Raw genomic sequence first — 20451 nt, 5'->3', positions numbered from 1 at the left:
CTGTGTCTGTACAAACATTTTTCTTTGCTTAGAATCTAGGTGAACCAGAACCTCTTGAGCAACAGAAACAGCCGATTATTAATGATGAAAGCACAGAGCTGTTCTCTTACAAAGGCAATGATGCTGAGTATTTTGTGCCCTCTAGTTCCCCATCTGGTTTGTATCAACTTGATCTGCTGTCAACAGACAAGGACACACATTTTGAAGTGTATGCAATCACTAGTCAGGAATTGAACCAACCTTATACTGAATTACCTTAAGATCCCAGAATCGATGTCACTTCTCTGGGACATACAACAGTGACACTGGCGTGGAAACCAAGTCCCACTACTTCCTTACTGAAACAGCCACTTATGTTTGCAGTACATCACAAACTGAAAAAATTTCTCAAGATGAATGCATCTTCTATTTCTGAACATTACATTTTCAATGAAAAATGTCACAATATTTGCCTTTATTCCCACTGGAATTCTTCTTTTCCGAAACAACTATCTCTGCTTATTCTTCTGGATCAAACTGAGACTATGCTAGTATCACATCTACTAATCATGCTGTTATTATTTAGGTCTTAATGGAGTCAAGTGGATCTGAGAGAAGTCTGAGAGGTGCAGTTCTTATTTTGAAGGATGGAGTAAAAATAAGGGCACTCTGGATCCTGTCACTAGTCCACTGTCACATCTGTACCCCTAGTTTCACACCAAAACATATATGAAAAACTTCTTAAAGAATATAATAGGTGGATACCTGGCATAAAAGGTCAAAGACAGACAATATATGAAATACAAATACAAATATATATAACATATAAAAGGTATTTTTAAGCACAGGGTTGGAGAGGTAATAAAAATGGAAACATAAGCTCGGAAACAGAAGGTTAAATGGAGCTCAGCATTCTAATTGTTAGTATGTGTTCCACTGGGAAAAATGTGCCATGCTGCAATATACATCTGAGGAACATGCAGGGCCATAAGAAAGCAGTACAGGGTCGCCCACTTTCCTGGCAACTCCTCACTAAGGCGTTATTTACCGCAGGACTGTAACAGAGAAGGGATCCTACACAGGTTTTTGTTTGTTTCAAAATGAGTCATTGAGCCATTGCATGCCATGGTAAGATAATCTTCAACACCTTCACCAACTGAAGTGGAGCTTATCTAATTTTACTGAGAAATCTGGCAGCAGCCTTACAACATAAGCTTCAAAGAGCCCGAAGGATAGAATGGCCCATGAGTTACACAACACAAGTTAAAGTTATGATGGTAGCAAACCTTCTGAATTAATAAATTCGTTAAACACAGACATACAAATTCACTTCAAGAACTGACTTGTAAAAACAATGTATGGTCTCAGAGCCATGTTTGTTTAGATTCGAAGTAGCAATTTTAAGACTTATAACATACCAGAGAAAGAAAATCCTGATTGGAACACCAAACATATTCTTAGCACCTGGCACAAAATGCAATAGTTGTGGTTGCTCAAAGTCCTTTGAATATTTAGCTTGGAAGTACATCATGTTTCAATACATTCAGTTATATAGGATGTGAAAATGCATGTTATCTAATTCAGTACATAAACAACTGCGTACCAGGAACCTTGAACCTCTTTTTTCTTTCCCACTCTCTGCTTGGAAACCTATCTGTAAATCTTTATGAAAGCAGAGATCGACTCTCATTTTCTGTGCCAATACACAAATCTTTGGGCCAAATAACCACACAGAGGTTCTCCCAGATCTGCACAGCACTGCCAGTTATGTGGGTTCTCGGTACTACATCTATTGATTCAAATTACTGCAACTTTGGAGTTATTTAGGAGATTTTTCGCCTTTAAAAAAAAATTGTTTTGGTTTGGGGTGTTTGTTTGTTTTGTTTTGTCTTGTTTTGAATAAAGCAAATAATTTACACTTACTTGTACTGAACAGAGAACCTGAGGCTGAAGGCTGCTGTACACTCTGAAAAGCTTTTACCATAGGTTAAATACTGGCAGTCATCAGATGTTATTCATATACTAGCAAGATGTTGGTCTTTGACAAAACCTTAGGAAAAGTCAGTTTTCACCCGCCCCTGTTTGGCTAAGTTAGAGAAGCTCTCCCATTTTCCTCAAGTGGTACTCATTTCAATCTTGTCTTTTAAAAAATATACTGCTACTAATAAAACCAGCAACAAACCTTGTACTCATGAGTGCAGTGTTTAGTTCTAAATTCCAGTTGTCATGCAGTTCTGCTAATCCAGCCAGCAAGCCTTCTCAGGTTTTAAGGCTACTTTCAACAAGCACTTCAGGTTAAAGGGTTACTCCAGGGAGACCTTCTTTTTAAGTCTCAGATAAAGGAATTCAAACCCACAGTTTAGGCACGAATGTGTATTTTATCTTCCCACTTGGCCAGCACCAGGAACATAATTCATGTTTGAGAAGCACGGTTTTTGCTCACAGTCATTTTTGTATGCTTCAGAAGTGCAAGCCCATTTCCCAGACAAGTAAAACAAATTCAACCTTGGTATAATTAATGGAATTAGCAAACAAAGAAATTATGCTAGGAAGGGTAACTTCCCTGAAAGCACTGCATACTGGGTTTTGGTTCAGGGGTCTACTCTCAAAGCAGTCTGTCTGGAAATTTCCCCTGGTTTGTGTAACAACTTAATTAGTGGGTACCTGGTACAATTAATGTCAGTTGGGTCCCTGTCTCGTAATGGGATGTACCGTATCCACACAGGCTGAAAGTCAGCATAGGGGCAGGGGGTCCCCTAAGCAGATCTCATCTCAGGATTTGGGCTTTAAAATATGAGGTCCTCTAGAGACTACAAGGACCATGTGAGTTGACAGCATTTGATAAACAATGTGTATAGACTAATTAAAATTGATTCTTTGGCCAAGAATATATTTAACTATTTGGGAAAGGGAGGTTGTTTGTCTTTTTTGTTCACCCAACAGTAATCTATATTCTTCTTCACTATGAACTATTTGCTTATGGTGGAATAAAGTGCACAATTTAACTGTATATTTCCACTCTTGTTCCCCTTTTCCAGTTTCACTGTGCAAGCATTCCCTCATGTCCAAGTTCAAACAAACAGGTAAAGTCCTGGCATATGCAAAGAATATATTTGATAAGATTCTGGATGCTGCAGTATACATGAAGTTCTTGCCCTACTGTGGAAAGTTAGGAAGGACCAGAGTACCCCTGAAGTATTAACTTTTTCTTATGTGTCCTCTTCCATTTCATAATGTTTGCTACTACTTAAAAGGTCTCCCTGGCATTCCAGTGATGATAAAAGTAGGTTAGATGTATGTGAATGTTTTTTCTGGCCTATTATATACCTTTTATTTTTTTGCTTGGTCCCTTCCAACCTGGTATTCTATGATTCTATGATTCTTCTCCCTGATCTTCACTCAAACACATCTGCCTAGAAGGCACAACAGAATTAGATGCGCAGTTTCGCCCAATAGACAAACTCAGGGCAATTTCATTTCCTCTTCTGGGACGCAACTAACAACGATCATGTTAAATATGTGGGGCTGTGGCATAGCAGCAAAGCCACCTATTGAACCCATAGAAACGTGTGGAAAACCCTGTAAAACCCCCGCTTTCTGCTGGCCTTCCCTCTTGCCGAGACATTTTATGGTGATATGGATGTCAAATCAACCACACCAAAGAAGATGGCTTTTTCCATCTGTTTTTACCTTGCTTTCACCAATTCGAGGAGTTACACAACGGGCAAGTCAGTTCTACAGCGAAACATCAGTCTGTGGCCTCCCCCAGCCCCACAAAGCCAGGGAGGATGCAGGTGGGCTTCATTACCAGCCCCAGGACCAGGTGACTCCACTGCTCTGAACAAGTTTATAAAAGATGTCTGTCCCCTCTTTGGGGAAGAGGAGGTTGTTGGAGGTGGGTGTGTCTTTGGGTTTGTTGGTTGTTTGTGGGTGGGTGTGTCTTTGGGTTTGTTGGTTGTTTGTGGGTGGGTTTTTTGAGTTTTCTAGTGCTGTATTGATACACATGCTGGTTCTCATTACCTGTTTTGTCTGCTCCTGCTATGCTTGTATTTCAATTCTGGGTTCAGATGGTAGTTTAGACTGTTGTGTTGTAGTAAGTATAGGTTGTGAGCTGCTTAAAGTTACAGGTGTTTAGTGGCTTAATTTGTCTTGATTTGAATCAGTGCTAAGCATATCTGTATAATCTGTATTTGCATTGCTTGCTTGTTTAATTGCAATGCTAGCTATATGCTTAGTGCTTGAAATAAAACAGAAATAATTAAAGCAAATTTTCTTAAAAATACAAAACTTGTTTTAGCTTTTGTGTATTGAAAAGAGGTGTGAGCACTTTCTCTGATGGTCTTTCAGCCTGTAATTGTAACTGGGAAACAATCTCTTGATCCAGACAGCTGAAGAGTCGCCTTCAACCTTTTGAAGTCAATGGATTTCTTTCTTGACTACGTAAGTCTTGTACTTCTATAAATGGTTTTAGTGTAAGCAATCTAAAAAAGACCACATGCTAGATTCAGCAGATGCTAATGCATCTGCCTACTACAGCAAATTGCGTTTGATATGTGTGGGCTAGTTTTATGTGAGGCTTTTCCAGAAGGCATTAGTTCTCATCGAACTGAATCCTACTGATGTTAAAGATAGGAGGGTCCAGGCATCACTAAACACTTCTGAAAAACCTTCCCCAGGTACTCTGGATGTCAAGTAAGTGATGGCAGCTACAGAATTTGACAGAAGAGGTTACACTCTTATTTGTGTCATGCTGCAAGTGAAACCTCTAGGTTATTAGTAATATGTAGTATAAGACCTGCTAGAAGTAAGCAGGCATGTGCTTAGTTGTTTCACTTTATTAAGAGAATGTGTGTTGGTAGCAACAGGCAGCTGAAATAACTCTAAATTTCTGCTCCAAAGTCTTAGCTTAAATAAATGTTGACGGGATTATTAGCTATTAATCTTGTAATGCATACCTTCCAAAAAGACCTCAATTCTCATTGTAGTTCTATCAAAATTTTTTCTCAGTCTAGCAAGTCTGGTAGTGAAGGATTTGACCATGTGAAATTTGGTTGTAAGATGGGAGTGGGTCTGCTTCATTAAATCACTGTAGTGGTTCAGCCTGAACTAGCAATATAACCACGATAGCTGCTCACTCATTCTCACCCCGCCTCCCCTCTAGATTGAGATCAACGCAGCTTAATAAAATAACTCAATAACACTAATATACTACTATTACTAATATATAAAATGAAAGCTGTATATAAAAGAAAAGATACCCAATGCAATTCCTCAAAAACTCTGTCTGCACCAAGCAGCCAGTCCTGGGAAGCAGCACCCTGGTTCTGAACAGCTGATCCCAGAGTGAAAAGAGAGAAAAAGGCAGAAAGGGCCAGAGGCCTCTGCAAAATGGCAGGATGGCAAAAGGCAGAGCTAAAAGTCCAGAAGGTAACTCCTCCAAACAGGTCTCCATCCCATCTCAAACAAACAAAACAAAAAAAACCCCACCTTTCCCCAAAAACACAAACAAGCAAAAAAACCCCAAACCAACCAACCAAAAACCCACAGAAGATCCCAACTCCCCTTAAATATGAAGCATGACACTAATTGCATGGAATATTCTTATTGATCAGGTTGGATGCCAGTCAAGCTCTGCCCCATCTATGCCCCCCTTCCCAGTTGCCTCAAACCTGTGGGCAGAGCCTTAAGAATATTGTTGTTGCTGCTGCTTCTCTGGCTTGTCTTCCAGAAGGGCAATTGCATACAAACCCACACTGAAGACCTCGCAACCTCAAGTCTTTGCAGCTGCGTTTAAGCAGTCAGCATTGCCCATGTGTTCGGAGGCATGTCTTACAGCACTGAGAACTGAGAAAGCCACATTAGTGGAAGGCAGCCAAGAAACTGAAAACAAAGCATAGTACTAAGATAGGTTTAAGAGTTCTTTTGCTTTCATAAGTTAATAAGAATAAATAAATAAACAGAAACTAAAAAAACCTTAAAGTAGTAATAAATAAGACAATAAAAAATACAAATGAATAAATACATAAAGAAAAATAAATTAAAGAAAGCAAAAATAATAAATAAATGCCCCTCATTTTGGTGTATGTCCTATGGAAATATTCTTTTCACAGTCCACATAATGCTTCCAAAAAGGCTTAGCACAATATTTATTATTTCTTTTTTGATTAAAATCCCCCCCACCAATGATAAACATCCCACATAGTTTGTTTTGTTAAGACAAAATTCTACATTCTTAAAGTTGTTTCAGGTTGGTGCAGCTTTTCCAAATCTCCTGTGACTTTCAAATTTATAGATGGTGCAGTGTTACCAGAAATCAAACATACTTTAAATTTCTTTTTTTTCTTAGCAAAAAAACCCCCAAGCCTCACCAACTATGGGATGGTATAGGCATGTGTTTCAGCTCATGGTGAAAGCAGATTTCAATGCAAAAGTCATTGCTACGTTACAGAAATAGTCACACGATGTAGTCCTCCTTGGAACATTGTACTGTACATAGAACTCCAAACCCCAAAGAAACATTTCATTGATGGGGCTGAATGTCCTACTGCTGCTTATGAGATACACTTCAATTTCCTCTGTGTGCTGCTTTCAGTTCTGAGAAACGAAACAGGGGAGGAAGATACTTGATCCCTAAAATCAATGAGAATTCTCCTTGCATTTCAAATCTAATACCTGCATCCCTAATGGTTTAGCTACCCGGGTTTTTCTCTTATACCTCAGGTCAAATACCATTGATAGCTGTGAATCCAACACTTCACAAAATGAGTGGGAAAACAAAAATTCAGGGTCTCTAAAATACTGAAGGCAAGTGCTGGGCCTTGAAACATGGGATCTCTTAAAATCCAAAATCTACAACATAGTCTGAGGTGATACTGATGGTGAGACAAGTTGTACAGCAGAGAAGATTCAAGGAAAAAGAGTTTTAAATTCTTTAAAGGATAGGCGGGGGAAAGCATTTAATGGATGAAATTTGAGGGTATTTTCCCAGCAGAAAAGAATACTAGAAATGTCAAAATGAAGCAGGAATGAAGACAAGATGTGAGTAAAGAGCCTGGAAAAGGCTTACAAGGGAAACTGGTGTGTATGCAGGTTGCAGTGCAAGACAGTGATACTTGACCATGAGATCTGATCTAAGATGTCTAAGGCTCCCCAGTCAAGTGATGTAGAGCTATTTGGGTTCCCATTTCCTGAAGGCCTTCAAGTAAAGTGTTTGCTGTGGTCAGGCTTCCTGACCAGTGCAATTCAATTGTCCCAGCTCACAGTCTAGGAAGAAGCTAACAAGTATGCAGTATGGAGAACCAGGGCATTTAAGGCTTCCACTGCTGGTTCGGACACAGCTCAACAGAATACTGGAAAGGTAGTGGACATTTGTACTGTTGAAAAGAGGGTAACCTAGATGCTGGGTTTCTGACAATAGGAGAAATACAGCAAGGCCAAGGAGCACAATAATTAAGTGAAAGATAACATGAGACATGTCCCTAAGCAAAGGAAAGCATGGACTTGAAAACGTGCTTAGGGTGCCAAAATGAATTTTTCATAGCTGACAGTTCTGAGAAGTGCCTTCTGTGGATATGTAGCTGTTCTCCAAGGGTTTTAAAACATTGTGTAGTGGTTTTATGACACTCAATGCAGTAGAGTGCTAAAGATTCATGGAGAAGTGAAAATATGTACATCCAACACCATGCAGGAAGCATGAAAGGTAGAGGTCAGTAATGAGAGTTATCATCTGTCTGCTATAATTGTATTAACAAACCACTGTGAGTTCTTAGTACAGTATGGTCAACTGTTTTCCTGCTACAGGAAAACCCAACACGGTGTTCCAGCTTTCATGTTCGTGGTCAGGAATGGTGGAAAAATACTTCACAGCGTTAATGCTCTTTCAGGGTTTCATAATGAATGTATTGTGTGGTTGTACTGCCAAACAGTGTTAAGTTAAACCACAGGCACAGAGCAGGTACTGAAAGGAAACTTAATCTCAATGTTTTTTGAACATATACAAATAGTTAGTACAGAACAGGAATTGGTTTAGAGACATAGCTCACGTCACATGAAGACGACCTGCAGCGCCAGTAGCTGTGTCAGGGCTCAGAGCTCAGGTCCAGCTGGGTGAAGAGCTACAGGTGCATTTGGAGATTACACCTGGAGCACAGCTTTTCCAAGAGAGGCTCTGAAGCCGTAGCTAGTAGTAAGGCCAGGGACCGTGGGGTGGCACCAGAAGAACAGCAATACCTTGGAGCTGCTAATTGCTGCACACAGTGCTCCTGTCTATTCGATGCAGTCAGGAAAAGAAACCCCATGTTTAAGGAGGGGAGGAGAGTTTTTCCAGTTCTTTAATCAACACAATTTCCTCAGTAATACTGCCAGCTCTGTCTTGAAGGCATGAAGTGATAAAGAATAAACTCTAGCAAACATGAGTTATCGCCTACTTTTCAGCAGTATTAGAATTTTTTTTTTAAATTCCTTTGTATAAAATTATGTATTGCTTACAAGGCTTAGATTATGAAGTTATTTTGAATAATTATCACCAAGAGGTCAGTGTCTAATAAAATATGAGACTACTTGTAAAGATTTTACAGTTCTTGTCTTCCTAGGCATTTGAGTGTCTTATAAAGGGTGTGAATCCAGTAATGTTTGAGGAGTTAGTATACAGTTTTCACAGCAGTTGAGTGATGGTTTGTGTGGTGGTTTTTTTGTTGTTGTTATGTTTGGGATTTTTTTTTCCCCTGAGCAGAAATTCAGCTGATGATCTGAATTTCAGATGTGAAAGGATATCTAAAGACATCCCTTCTGGCTAGTTGCTTTATGTGGATTTAAACATGGGTAGGTATTGTATATCAGTGACTACAGAGTACTGGTAAGTCATGGTTCGAAAGTATCTGCCTGCTCCTTGACCTGGCCTCACAAGAAAATGGGGAGAAGTAGAATTTTTCCATGTCAAAAGAAGGCTGTTCCACTGTCTACAGGCAAAAGCTTCTTCCAAGTGTCTCCTGAAAGTTCTCTTGCTAAAGATGTGTGTTCTGTTTTGTTTCAGTCTTTTTTAAGTTCCTTGATGTGAAGATATGGAGTTTCTGTGTGTTGAGGGACAGCATGCTTTCTGAAACGTGAGGCTACTTGCCAAGGGTTTAGTTATAACAACACATACCATTCATTTTTGTAAGTGAAAAATTTTGCAAATAGTCTTTCTGACAATCTTGACAAAAAATCAAACAACAATGACATGAAATGAATGTGACAATTAGACACGTGAAAAAGCCACAAAGACCTGAGGAAAGGAGTCCCTGCCTGAAACTGTGTTGCGTTTTCTCACTAAGTAATTTGGCCTGAAAAAGATACTACTTCATTATGCAGGTTTTGCTTTCCAGATCATCGTAGCCACAGGCTACTAGAAAACAGTGTCATCATGAAACAACTGGCTTTCATCAGGCAGCTAGGGGCATCTGGAAATTGCCGCTTTTTCAAGTTCACTAAGCCAATGTGAGGTCTTCTCAAAGTGATGGAAACAACTGTTAAACCTGCTGCTGCTTAACTTTAAATCGGGAAGACACTCCTTAAATTTGTGCAGTTCCTTAATTCATGCACTAGATGGTGGTCAAAAGCAGCCCAAGCTGTATGCTCGCTTCTGCTTCCCAAGGTCACAGCTGACAGTGGAAAATGAACACAGGAGTCTGACTAAACTTTTTCCTCTGTCCATGAATGATTTGCATTTAGCAGAATCCTTTAAAGATTAAGGTAGAAATTAAAGTGTTTAGTAGCACTGCTAAACTCACATAACCTGTTGGAACTGTGATTTTTAAATCAGTTGTTTGATAAACACGTAGGAAGTACTTGTGTCTGTGTGATCACGAAACATTCATTAAATATCCCATAACTTCAAGCTGAGGTTAGTGTTGTTTCCACAATACAGGAATTCAAATATTCTAGTTCTTAAAATAGTTGCTATAGACTGAAACTCAGTTTCTGAATGCACAAATTGATTACCGGCGGTTAACACAAGGCAGTAATGGAAAAGGGTGAGCAGTACTTTGAAAACATGATTAGAGATTTTTGTAAGATTAAAACCAAACCAGGCAGAAATCATTTCCATACTGCCCACCCTGACATTATAAAAGCTGCTCTAATCCTGTACCTTGGGAATACTGCTGGCTTCAGCAGGTGAGATTGCAACATGTATTTTGGATTCTGTAACTGGGAAAATGCATGCCACTGAAAAGAATCACTCAAAAATATTCCTTTGACCAAAAAAAAAATCCCAGTATTATTTTCTGGAATGGAGGCTGATAGAATAAGGGACATGGGGAAACTAGTACTATGCTGTGTAGAGCAATGGTAGGTAGAAAGTATCAATGGTGCAGTGTTTAGATAGAAGGGAAATATACAGCACATGGGGCTGTAAGATGCCACCGTACAACACACTGGACTGTATGGCAGCCGTTATAGGCCAACAGCATAATTCAAATAAAGAGTTGAAAGGAGGAGGGTGTCACATAAATAGCAAGTCTTCATAGCTGGGAGCTTGTTTTTTTGTCCTCTGTGTTCATCTGTAAGTTAGGCAGTGGAAGCCTGTCTTGGGGCTAGTGCTCAGAGCCACTCTTGTGCACACATCCTTCCTCTAGCAGGGTTAAAACCTGGTGGAACCAACCCTCTTGCTGCTCCAGGGTGGGAGGAGGTCCCACAGGGCTATGGCAAAAGATACAGCACTGTGGAGTCACCTTCATGTGTGGAAAGATGGAGGACATCTGATGGTGTGTGGAGCAATGGCATAGCTTAAATTAGGCTGAAATTGAGAGTCGTCTTTTTTTCTTCCTGAGCAGAACACAGACACTCGATGCTGAGGCGTTATTGCAGAAGCTGCATAAAGAGATTGCCCTTGGATAATAACCTCAAGTTAAATATTTGTAACTCTTTGTGCCTTCTTTGAGGCAGGTAGTGAAGGCACAGATCATCAGTGGTTAGGAAGTTAGACAACAGTAAATAAGCATCTGCTCATAGGCAATTGTAGGGTTAAAAACAGCAAAAGGAAATTCGATGCAGCTACAACATGTTTTACACTGGTGATCCATGTAGCTATGAGGAAATGCATGGAAAAGCAAGACTCCAGACAACTGAGTTGATTATATGATTCATTCACTGACTTTGTAACTCAGCGCTCTGCCTGGTTATAATGAGAATCATCTGAGAGATGTAAAATAATAACAGTCTGAACCTCGTAGGAGGGCAGTTGCCTGTAGCCACGCTAGATGCAGAGACTCAATTGTTCTGTAGCATGTTGGAGAAATGGAGACTATGTCACGTACTAGACAGAGTTTTTTCTGCGGCTTTTTTAATGTGTTTTTTGGAGGAGTCCACTGCAAGTCTGACTTTTGTTCTAAATTGGACCTACACGGCTGCATGTATACACTTGCATATGCATGCAAATACCGTTTCCCCAAAAATAAACCCTAGCATGATTTTTCAGGATTTTTGAGGATGCTTGAAATATAAGACCTACTCTAAAAATGAGCCCTAGTCACAGTTCATTAAAAAAAAGTAAATGTAAATAGTGTCCAGATAGCTATACATGCAAAAAAGTGAGCATCTTTTGGAGCAGCAATTAATATAAGACCGTGTCTTATTTTCAAGGAAACGGGGTAATCTGTGTATACATGAAATATGGATCTTTGCACGTACACATAGCTAGCTTTGCAGCAGTGCACCAAAGGGCTTTGTATGCGTATTTAAAAACTGGCTCTGAACACAGAAGGGAAATAGCGTCAAGAGAGCTGAGGCACACCCTTAGCATGGTGTTAGCATGTATTCTCACAACTGTTCTTGATTAAAGATGGCTTTTCCTCAAACAGAATCAGAAATGCAAACCTCACATTGTCTCATTCTGTGCATTGGAAGTTTCTAATCTTAGACAACATACAATAGGATAATGAGGTAAAAGCATGTATGGATTTAATCCTAGTCCAAAGTTCCATTTCAAGTTCATGCCAGATGAACCTCCACCCCGAAGACAGAGTTTTCTGATGATCAGTATGCATGTGTGCGACCAATGGGATGCTCCTAGGATTAAATGCAAATGACTTCTTATATATAGAAAACGACTCAATGCACATGTCCCCACCATTTCAGTGAAAATTGTCGACTGCCCGTTGTCAACCACAGAAAAGACTGCAGAGCAGTGGCGGTTCAGTACGGTGTCAGGTGGCTGAATCCAGGTACCCTCAGGACCCAGGGGGCTTTCTCCTTTTCCAGCTCAGTAAGTACGAGGCCACTGCCGTTCCATGTCGCCAGGTCCACTGAGTACTCATATTCCAATAGGTGCACACTTGCGCACAAAATACACAATACACACACAGCTGGCTGCACAGATCATCACAGAGAGCAGTGTCTTTACTGGCACCCCCATTAACACATGTAACAACCATACAGACATGAACAGTATGAACAACCAAATTCTCTCCAGCTGATGAAGACTGAAATCTTGGTAGCTGGTCTTAGATATTGAGTCCATCCAGTTTCTGGCACCTTGTTCTGCAAACTCCTCAAGCCGCAGGTGCTCTTATCCTGCTAGCCAGCTTGTCCATCTTGAAGTTCACTAGTGTTCACACATCTACACAGAAGAAAGAAATAAGGTTTAATAAGAACACAGGATAATCCATGGTGATCAAGTGCAGCGTTCAGCTAGGTGAGCGCATGGACCAGCAGTCTGTTTGTAACTGACTGCTCTGTTTTATCTTCTTTTCCCTCTGTTTTCCTACACTTATTCCTCCCAAATCCACTTTGATGTCTCCCTGTCCATACCTTCAGTTCTTCACCTAAGCATCCCATAATACATTCTGTACAGTCCCAGAACTTTCTTCCCTCTGCAACCCATAGCAAGTACTGTACCCCACACCTGACATTGCTGAGAGTTTTTCATTTATTTCTCTTTGTGGGTTTCACACAAGGGGCAAGCGTCCTCCTTTGATAGTCAGAGGAGAAGTCAATGTGAGGTGCTTCCCTTTCACTGATCAGGTTACTAGGGTTCCTCTCCCTGTTGTTTCTCTGACCCTTGCTGAGTCTTTGTGTTCTCTGCAGTTAGCTTTTAATCACAAGACCTAATACACATCCACATATCCACCCTGTTAGTCACCGGAGGAGCACTTGGCTTTGCTTGATTCTTCTTGTACTCTGGATATCCTCCATCTACACTGTGAACGGTGCAGTTTTGGGCTTAACCAGCAGTTCCATAGCCTAGAAACAGCAGAGGAATGTGGATTTTAGAAATCTTTGATTTAAGATAAACTTAGATATACTTAGACAGACTTAATCTTACCTTGCTTTAGACATCTAAAAATTAGGCAGAGATGTTCCACTGAAGTCCATGGGAGAGAAAGGCTTTTCCAGACTGAGCCCATTGATCTTAGATGCCTACTCTAGGATGAGGTGAATCACTCTCTGGAGGTGCCTCTTTTTCTCCATTAATAAGGTCAAAGCCTAGATGACTAGCTTAGGCTGGATGTCTAACTTTTAGACTGCCAAAATGACGGGAGTACAATCCAACTTTCCACATTTTACCTTCAGTGGTGGAGATCATGTCTCACATGATATACAGTTCAGTGCACTTAACACTTCCTCTCCAGCTATTACTCTGCTTATGTGTGAGACTTAGAAAAATAAGTAACTGCCCTCTGTAAACAATACAGGTCCTGACGGATAAATGCTCTCAAGGATCAATAGAAGTCAATATATGGAGCTGAAACAGGAATGGTAGTCTATATTACTGATGTATGTGGCATAAAGAAGATGGAACAACCGGGATTTGATTTTCTGTGATCCCTCATGTCTTCACTAAGCCTTCACCAACAGTGAAGTTCACACCAGTCGCCAGCCCTAGGTGTGGACTGGGAGTGCATGGAGGGCTAACCACTGGAGGAGCTGCCATCTGCGCTGCAAGTGGGACACTCTGCATTGCAACCTGACACCTGAGTTCAGCTGTGGTTCCTTCAGGAAAGAAACCACTTTGACCAAAATGGTGGTGAGCATGTGTGTGTTCTGCAAGAGTATTAGCAAGACAAATTTGCGCTAAAAATACCCCATCCTGCTTACTAAATCACTATTGTACCTGAGCAATGTCTAGCTTAGAGTTGTGGTTAAGATCTGGGTTGTTAGTTCATTTCTGTGTGCCTCAGTTCCTTTCAGAGATTAAAATGGAGATGGTAGTATTCCTTCTTACCTATGAAGTATGGGATGGAAAGCACTGTAGAACTCCAAAATAGATTTTTACTTATACTTAGGAGTGTGACTCCTTTTTCTTTTCCCTTTTCTTTTTCCTGACAGCAGCTGCTTATTGATTTGTATCCCTGCTCCTTACCTGCCTAGTGCATGAATAGTAGATGGATGTGGCTTTAGGAGTATCAAGTTTTAAAGACAAATAAGAGAATTTATAAAATGGTGTAATTCAAACAGAGCTTTCGATTCCTTAGCTGTGCTGGTCCTGGCAGAAGAATGGAAGGAAGGTCTACAGTTGCATGAAGGAAGAATCCAATTAAATGTACAATAAGATAGTCATGGTATAGAGAAATAAGTATTTCTATCCCCAGATATCTAATTTTATTGGAAATTATATTATTTAATTATCAAAACACAGTAATTATGACCCATGTAATACTAATGACTATTGGCAACAAGACTCATGAGGACACACAATCTAATTATCTTTAATGGGCTGGATTTAATAATACGTTGGATTAACATCTGTTAGAACCAAGTAGCAAGATTTATTATTCTCTGAATAAATATTGACCTCTTACTCTTAGGTCCATAAATCTTAAGCTTGCCTTCACTTAAATGAGTATCTACTTACTACGTTAGCACTCTTCTGTTTCCAACCAACTTCAGCAGGAGAGAGGAGCTGCACTTCCCTCCTGCTGCATCAAATACTTCTTTAAGAAATTAAAAGAAAACATTGAATTCGCAAATAGAGGAAAAAAAAAAAAAAGGGTTGAGCCCTTAACTGTTCTTTTTTACGTAAAACTGCCCTTCCTTACTGTTGCTTGATAAGAAATTTCGGAAATGTTCAGAAAGAAAACAATTGCTAGTAATGCCACAGAAGTGTGTAGTTTGCATCATCTGCTCTATTAACCAGTCTTTATGTTTTGCGTAAAGTTGTGAGTGATGTAAAAAACAGTTGTGGGGGGCAATCCTACTCCTTCATGTGTACTGAGATACAAAGTTTTTTCTAGGACTACGGATTTCATTTTCTACTTCAGATGTTTATGCACAGATTCCTTTCTAACTGTAGATATCTCAAGAGGATTGACAATATGTTTCTTTTTCATGCCTACGAGGGAAGAATTTCTTGTTACTCTCCAAACAAGTCAGTATGGTCAGAAATATCTACAAGCCTTACAAAATTTCTCATAACTGAGAAGAGTTCCTCTAGAAGCAGTAGAAAATATTTGAGATTTATATCCATTCAGCAGATATTTAGACCTTTCTTTCAAATTTAAGAGAGATACAAGAATACTTGTGTTAGTCTACCTCTCCTGCAGGTGAATTCAGCTATAAAACTCCCCATGACTTCAATGGCAGACTTTTGTAGGTGAATGTTGATTAATGTAGAGAATCTTTTCTGGAGCCACTGATCAATTGCAGACTTTATGAATTTTGTAGGAATATTTTTTGTATTTATTGAATTCTGCAGAACCTTTTCAGCAAAGGAAGTGAAATCTTGCAGAATTTAATGGATGAGTTTTATATAGTAGATTGTAACTGCTTTCGAAGATCAAAAGATTGTTCTTGCTCACTCTCTCTCTCTCTCATAAAAATATCTGTGCTGGTGAGGAAGCCTGACAAAACTATTCAAGTTTTTCACTTTTTTTCACCTTGCTATTGTTTTCCCTTTAATTGTACCATTTTTACCTTTTTTGGTGTGATTTATAGGTAGCTGTGGCACTAAGGGAAATTTGGGCATTTGCCATGGTCCAGAGTAAATAGAATCATAGAATGGTTTGGGCTGGAAGGTACCTTAAAGATAATCTAGCTCCAACTCCCTGCCATGCTGTCCATAGACCAAGTTGCTCAAGGCCACATCTAACCTGGCCTTGAACACTTCCAGGGATGGAGCATCCACAATGTCTCTGGGCAGCCTGTTCCAGTGCCTCACCACCCTCATGGTGAAGAATTTCTTCCTTATATCTAATCTAAATCTACTCTCTTTCAACTTAAAGCCATTACTCCTTATCCCATCACTACATGTCCTTGTAAAAAGTCTCTCTTCATCTTTCTTGTAGAACCCCTTTAGGTACCAGAAGGCTGCTATAAGGTGTCCCCAGAGCCTTTCCTTCTCCAGGCTGAACAACCCCAACTGTCTCAGCCTGTCTTCATAGGAGAGGTGTTCCAGCCCTCTGATCATCTTCATGGCCCTCCTCTGGACTTGCTTCAACAGGTCCATCTCTGTCTTGTGCTGAGGACCCCAGAGCTGAGCATAGTATTCCAGGTGGAGTCTCATGAAAGTGGAGTAGAGGGGGAGAATCACCTCCCTCAACCTGCTGGTCATGCTTCTTTTGATGCAACCCAGGATACAACTGACTTTCTGGGCTGCAAGTGCACATTGCCAGTTCATGTTGAGCTTCTCATCAACCTAACTGCCAAGTTTTCCTCTTCAGGCCCCTTCTCAATCCATTCTTTGCACAACCTGTATTTCTGCTTGGGATTGCCCCAACCCATGTGCAGGACCTTGCACTTGGCCTTGTTGAACTTCATGAGGTTCGCACAGGCCCACCTCTCAAGCCTGTCAAGGTCCCTGTGGATGGAATCCCTTCCCTCTGGCATGTCAACAGCACCACACAGCTAGGTGTCATCAATAAAACTTGCTGAGGGTGCATTCAATCCCACTATTCTTGTTGCCGACAAGGATGTTAAACAGTGCCAGTCCCAGTACTGACCCCTGAGGAACACCTCTTGTCATTCATCCCCACTTGGACACTGAGCTGTTGACCATGACTCTTTGAGTACAACAATCCAGCCAATTCTTTATCCACTAAGTGGTCCGTCTGTTGAATCCATGTCTTTCCAATTTAGAGACAAAGATGTCATGTGACACAGTGTCAAATGCTTTGCAAAAGTCCAGGAAGATGATGTCAGATACTTGGTCAGACTGGCTGGCTCGGGATTAGAGGATTTAGTCTGTGCCTCTGAATGCTGAACCATGTATATAAGTACGTAGGGTAGGTCCGAGGTTAGCAAATTTTTTATTCCTTGTATTCCTTTTGCGCTAAGTATATTGTTACAAATCTCTGCAAGAGGGATGCTAAATTTTGAGTCCAGTGTGCCTTTCCCCCTCTAACTGCCCTTAAATTATCTAGGGATTGACTGCAGTCTAGTTCCATTTAGCTAAAACTTTTATTAGTTGTAATTACCTATATTTCGGTTCTTTAGTTTGCAAATACTTGTAGGTGCAAATCATTATTTTCCCTTCAATTTCCACTCTTTCAAACTGCAAGAAAATTTGCGAATTTTGAAACCCTGGGGATCCTGGTTTGTTCTTTCAGTTTCCTCACTGTCCATGCATTTAAGCACTGCAGTATGTAACAGATGTTGCATTTAAGTTGTAACTTAAAAAAAAAGAAAACATGCTCACTGGGGATGAGTAGAGGAGGAAGGCGGAGCTGGAATGAACATTTTCCTGGGACAAGATGTACGTGAGGAAAATGTTGTTGACTTTGTTAGGGCTCCATGTGCAAGGGTTTCGTGGCCTTTATTTCATATCCAGATTGGGCTTTAAATAGATGACTATCAGGTAGGCAAAACCATTCTAATAACTGACAGTTATTGGTCCTACAATTTCCTGGGTGGAGAGGGAAAAGGGATAATTTTTTTTGTTAATTTGGGTGATCTGATCAGATAGCAGCCTTCTTTTTGTGGTAGTGATCTGGGTCGTGGTAGACACCATCCCCTCATGCCCTCCGAGTTATTGTAAGCAGCCTCTGTGGAGGTCATTATGATGTTTTTAAAGGAGAAAAAAAGACACACAAGATATCTAGCTTTGTTGGAATACTCTTTTTTCTTTAGATCTGGTTAAAGAATATGAACAAAGACACATTACTGCTCTTCAATCCTTACTGCAATGCAAATACAGAAGATGGTCCTACCTTATGCCAGAAGCTGACTAGCGCAAGCAGTAAATAAGATCTTAACAGTTGGGCATCATTCGAAGTTGCTGAAGTGATATTCCTTTTTCTACACCAGAAGTGTGTCAAATTTTTGAACTTGTGTCACCAAATAATGTAATATTTCTATTGTAAAGTGCTCCTCCCAGACCCAGACATTCACATTGCACTGTGACTTCTTTTTTCCCCCCAGTGGAGTAGAACAAAAGCTCACCCTATGCATTCAAACTAAAAAGAATATTTTAAATTTTATTTACTCTTGCTTTCAAGATGACAAGCTACCCTTTCATCCTGGATGGAGAAGGTGAGCTTGTGTTTGGCAGGGGTGAAAGACTGGAAAACCCAGTCACTAAAATGGGAACTTCACAAAATGTTGCATGGAAGAACCGTGTGTATGCTATGGAAGCTTTTAAAATAATTGGTTTTATAAAACCACTAGTGCTCAACTCTTGTTCAAACGTACCAGAGGGCTGGATTCATAATATTGCGTGCTAGCCTTTGGAGTTTTCATAGTGCCTACGCTTTCCACTTAGCTCTAGGTAAAAACATGCACAAACGTCTTTAAGTGCTGATTCTCTTCTGGGTGCTGCTTGTTCTGGCTCCTCCTTTTCAGAAGCAAACACCATCAGTGTAAAAGCCTTTGTCTGGAGGCTACTTTTTGTTGTGTTAATGACTGGCTAAAGAAGTCATTTAAGGCAATCAAAATCTGAGGCCAGCCCATCATCTCCTATTAGTCGTGTCATTTTCAGTGATTTGTAGGGTTCATTAATGTATCTTCTGGTAAAAAACGATGGATGAGAAGATGATGTGCAAAATATGATAGCATAGACACACTGTGCAGCCCTTGGTTGAAGGTGCACAGAGAATGTCAGTATTGGGACAAAAATACAGCAGCATCTGTTCTCCTTTGATATGGTGGTTGCTCCAAAAATGTGGAAGTGGTTACTGCTATTTGGACAAATGCACTTATTTCTCTTTTCGTTGCCTGGTGTGGCACAAGCGGAACACTGGCGCAATAGCGTACGGCAATAATTTATTAGTGGTTTAGGGATGCAGGCCCAGAACAAATTCTAGACAAAAGAAAAACATGTTTGGGTTTTACAGAGTGCCTTGGCTACAGGAACAAAGCTGTGATTGGGCGTGCAAATATTTGGTATATCGATTGTCCCGGTTGGGGTGACAGCTGACAAATGGTCTGAGTTTGTTTTTAATTATCACCAAAAGGAAAAAAGTCTATTGTTTTAAAGCCAGCAACTGATGTTGCAGCACAAGGCAAGAAATATATTTAACAGTGGAGGATATACTTTCTAAGTGTTATAATATGCTGAAAGCTCTATTACTTCCAAATATTTACAGTATTTAGCTAGTTTTGTGATTACAGCCAACCAAGGAAAGTGTTTTGTTCACTCATATTGCATCCAATGATCGATATTAAAATGCCAGCTACCGTTCATAATACTCACTAGTATCACTGATATGGAAGTTAACTTCTGTACTCACACTGGGAAATACAGCAGATATGCTGTGACAAATGTTTGTGAGATCTGCTTAGCATGGAACTGATTTAATATGTATCATACTAGCGTACAGAGCACCCATGAGGTATCAGGGCCGATTACAATAGTTGTATGAACACATAGAGACTTCACTGCCCTGAAGGGTTATATGCCTCCTGTGAAGGGAAAAAGAAGCCTGTTACCCAAAATAGATGGAGTGATTTGTCCAAACAGCCTTTGGCAGGGTTAGGGACCGGTCCTATTTGTTCAGTCTGTATCCAGTACTTCAACCACTGTGCTATCATTTAAGCAAGATAACAAACAATATTGTGAAGACCCACTGAAATTAGTCATCCATATGTAAAAGTTTAAAATTGTGTTCAAATACTTCACTGAATTAGGGTTTGGTTTAATTTTTTGGTGGCAATTGCTGTACAGTAGTTGTTTCCTTGTGAATATACATGAATCTAAACTGGTCATTTCTTGCAGGAAGCATAACTTGTCAGACTTTGAATAGCCAATAAGTTGCCTTTTAAGTAACAATCATTAACTTCTAAATGAAAATTTGCCACTTCTGGGAGAGCCAAAATAGATTTTTGTGGTCAGATGAGAGAGACTGTTGTGCATAAACTTGTCTTCCATTGCAAGGAATAATTGAGGCAAGAACACAAAATGTGTTTTCCATTTTTGTGAAACCATGAGAATGTGATCTTTCCATTTTGTTAAAGGGCAACTTTTTTGTCTTCTAGCTACAAATCTTCAGCCAATTTCTAGTGCAGTATTCAGTACCTCGGAAAATTTCATCAAGGCTGTATTTGAGGAAGAAAAATAGTTTGAGC

Source organism: Caloenas nicobarica, chromosome 2 (assembly GCF_036013445.1).
Source record: "Caloenas nicobarica isolate bCalNic1 chromosome 2, bCalNic1.hap1, whole genome shotgun sequence".
NCBI classification, from domain to species: domain Eukaryota; kingdom Metazoa; phylum Chordata; class Aves; order Columbiformes; family Columbidae; genus Caloenas; species Caloenas nicobarica.
The sequence above is the reverse complement of the archived record's forward strand: the minus strand, read 5'-3'. Positions refer to the sequence as shown.